This window comes from Zingiber officinale, chromosome 10A (assembly GCF_018446385.1).
Source record: "Zingiber officinale cultivar Zhangliang chromosome 10A, Zo_v1.1, whole genome shotgun sequence".
Classification (NCBI taxonomy): Eukaryota; Viridiplantae; Streptophyta; class Magnoliopsida; order Zingiberales; family Zingiberaceae; genus Zingiber; species Zingiber officinale.
The window spans coordinates 55,483,925-55,488,001 of NC_056004.1; the positions used below are offsets into that span (position 1 = coordinate 55,483,925).

At 35.2% G+C, this 4,077-nt stretch overlaps 1 long non-coding RNA gene across 1 annotated transcript; it reads right to left on the minus strand.

Moving 5' to 3' along the window:
* Positions 1–567: 567 nt before the first annotated feature.
* Positions 568–1,023, minus strand: LOC122026252. Its single transcript, XR_006124081.1, has 3 exons — positions 885–1,023; positions 745–786; positions 568–668 (listed from the first exon to the last, which is right to left on the minus strand). It is a non-coding gene; the product is annotated as an uncharacterized LOC122026252 (long non-coding RNA).
* Between the last annotated feature and the right edge of the window lie 3,054 nt (positions 1,024–4,077).

Genomic DNA, 4,077 nt, shown 5'->3' on the forward strand with positions numbered 1-4,077 from the left:
CATTTAATTGATTCTCCAATTCTCTTACCTGAATAAAATAAAACAAAATAATCTGTTATAAGACATCTTAAAGGGTACCATGCCATTTGGTTAAACTCACACCTTTGGTTCATCAGGAGGATCATATTGGCCAATCCAGTCCTATGGCAAATCAACAAGATGTGGCATTAAGATTAGACAATGCATGAATATAAAAGCAAAGTTTAACTTACCACAGTAGGAATATCAAGTCCACGAGCAGCAACATCAATGCAGGGCAGTATATACCCTTTTCGGCTTTGCAGAACTCAAAGAATGTACTAGTTCGTTTCTGCTGCTTCTGCTTTCCATGGATATCGAGACAATCGACATGAATGTATCTGAGAAGCTCAGAATGGTACTTGACCGAATTGCATGAGGAGAAGAAGACCATTATCTTCTTCGACAGGTTCCTCTTAAGAAAAGCATACAAGACCAGAAACCTTTTATTGCTTGGCACAACACAATAGCCCTGCTGCAACCCTTTGACGACCACCTGAGAAAGATGAATTCGTGTCAACCTTGCTATTGACGAAACAACCGAGTAAAAACAATGATAAAATAAATCTGGAGATTACCTTCGACCTTCCATCATCAACACCTACATATACAGGCTTTTCCTTAAATGACAAGTTCGCAAAATCCTCAACCTGCAATGTTTTTTTACAAGTTAAAGAAAATGAAAACCAAAATGATTATGAATAGTAGTTAGAAAGAAATAGAAACCTGCTTAGTTTGGGTAGCTGTAAATAGAGCAGTTTGCCTTGTCTGTGTATTAGGGAGTGAATGTGATAATTATAAAACATGATGCCGACTTTGCAACACTCCTGTAATAACTATAAACCGAAGGGAACTAAATAGAATACCTTTGGCAGCCGCTTAAATATTTGCTCCATGTCTTCCTCAAAGTTAGCCTCCAATATTCGGTCGGCTTCATCGATTATAAGAAACTACATTTGGTGCACCAACACCCAAAATTAGTATCTCAATGTCAAACAAAGGAACATATGAAAATAGTTATTGATCTCGTGGTTAGGATTAAACATGCTAGCAAATAATCATTAGCATGGATATGCGATAAGATGAAACACGCAGCTAGTTGGAGAACATAAGTAGAGCTCATTAAAGCAAAAAAGAAAAGAAACAACAGATCATTTAGTAAAAGGAACTCAATGAGTACTGAGGGCATTCAATGGAAAGATATACAATTTCAGTATGCAACCACTTCAAACTACATCCAGTCACCTCCACTTTGCCATTCTAGTATCTTTCTCAATATGGCTAGCATGCTGTGCTTAGTTACATTCAATTTCCAAAAACAAATTTCAATAGAACAATGATAAATGAGATTTTCAAAAAACTCTGCTGCCTAAAAATGCAATACCAGAGTTCTGTGTGCTAAAAGAAAGAACAATTCCTCAATCCAATAGTCAACGGTTAAGGTATTGTTTAAATCAGTTCCTCACTACTTTTTCTGCTATCATTCCATATAATTGCATAATTTATCAAAACATAAATGACCAGGAACCAAAACACTGAAAACAAGAATAAGCCAATAATTTAGATACATGGGATCAAATGCTTTACAAAAATAAACCATTTACCATAATTTTACTTATTTGCTCAGCTTTTTTGATCTGCAAATTTGAAATAATCTGTTATACGGCAACTGATTTGAAAGAAGCTAAATATAGTGATGCATGGTGTATAGTAGATTATTATGATTTTTCTTGGAATATATAAAATAATTTATTCACACTATCTTCAAAAAGATTCTAATTATATTAACATAATAAAATTTCAAAAGAATAAAATGAAAGATTCTTCCTTCATTCTTAAACCTCATAAATCTAAGCAGCATGGAGGAGGCATGATTATAATTAAACTTCCACATAATCAATAGATGTGAATTCACATTCTATGATCCGAATACATTAACACTAATTTATTAAAAGGTTCATTAAACATGAGATTGAAAAGGAACATGAATTCTTCCAAAAAAAAAAAACAATGCTCCAGCTCAAAGGAGGTGCAAAATGTGGGCTAGAGAGCACCTAGAACCTTGGCCTGCATATTCCTTGACCTCTTAGATATAACTACAATCTTGGTAAAAATTAAACAGAATCAAAGCAAAAGGAATAATATTTATCCAACTCCAAGGCATCAAAAGAAAATCAGAATATCAATGGAAGAAGTAACAAATAACATTTGATCTTCACATACTTCAGAACAAATACTATGACAAATTGCCAAATAAAAACAAATGCCACATAATTGCACAAATAAAATTGAAAAAGAAAACCACCGTTTATACAGATAAGACATGTCAATTCCCCACCCAAGTAAAATCCTTTACCACACTTTACCTCAATATTAATAACCATTAAATTGATGGGATAATTGACCAAGATCCTGATACAGATAATAAAGTGTAATAGCAAAGTGTATAAATACAACCTGATTTAGATTAGGAATACTGAGAGAATGACCAAAATATAGAGAAAATATCAGTGAAATTTGTAAGGTAATCAAGTATAGATATTTATCTTTGTAAGGTAAGCATTACAATAGAATTCTTACAAACACAGGAAAATAGGAACAATAATTTAAATTGAATTGTTAATCACATCAAAAGGTCCAAACCAATTCAAGTTTATCCAGTACTGCATATAATACAAATAATCATTTAAGTAATCTTCATCGTGAAATCTTTGTAAACATGAATTGCTAAAATTCAATAACCACCTAAATAAAACCAATAGGGAGGAGCTTTAAAAAAAAGGCAAATCTACCAAAACAAAGGAAAATATCTTTGTTTATGTAAAGTAGATACTTTTAATTCCACATTTCTTGCATGCTTGGTTGCTTTCATCTACTGGAAATTGACAAAGCAGAATCAATCAAATGAGAAGGTAAGCAGAAAATATTTTGTAGGCAATAGTTGCTTACATGATCAAGAAGTGGAGATATTGCACAAGCATTCACTGGATGTTCTATCACATACGTTTGCAGAGACAATGAAGACAAGAGGGTGATTTTCAGTCCAGGGAGGTGAGAGTATTTATGTAATTAGCATAGCACACTACAAACAGACAAGACGCTATGGTGTAATTTCTTATTTCACTTTTTCTTATGAAGTTATAGTCGAAACACATGAACTTATGTTCAATATCCTTAAAAGCATAGCAAAAAATCTACTCCTGGACAAAGAACTCTATTGTCCCTCCAAAAAAAATGAAGCAGAAGCAAAACCAATCAAAGATTTGTACCTCTGACTTGAGAAGCGAAGTCAAAACCAAGAATAAAAGTAAATACTAAAAAATATTAATAGATCTACACCATCACCTTAATTTAACAAGCTTTAAACCCCTCAAAAGAAAGTCTAGACATCAAAACAACCAGCGCGAAGAAATTCCAACAAGGAACTCAAAAATCCCAACAGATCTAGCCCAGAGCCGACCGATTTCCTCCAAGAAAACACTAAGAAACAAGCTAAGCATACAAGGATCAATGAGGGATCACCTCCGTGTTTGACGAGAGCCGCCATGAGTGCAGACGACGAAGGAGCAGCCCTGAGGAGCCAAATCCGAGCACCAGCAGCCAAAACAACAACGGAATCAAGATGATTTCCGGGGAAAAGGCCACCGACGAATCAACGGAGAAACCATAAAGCATGAGGAGAAGAAACCCTAAGATATGGAGCAACCCGCGAGAGGGCAAAGACGGAAGGGAGAGGAGAAGAGAAGGGGAAAGAGGATATGGATGTGGTCATTTGGGAAAGCGGGGCATTCCGCAGACCTCACAAGGGAGGGAGTCGTGTGTTGATCCTGATCGGGAGAGGAAGGGGCGTCGATCTAGGAAGGGGAAGGACGACGCGATCTAGGAAGAGGAAGGTTTAGGTTTGTAGGGAAGAGTGAAGTGTTGTAAATTTTGGTTAAGTATTGGTGGAAAAATTAGATTATTTTATTTATCATAGACACCGAGTTTTAAAAACCGCTGTTAAAATCAGTGTCTATTAAGGAAAAAAAGGCGCTCATAGACATCGGTTTTTGGAAAACT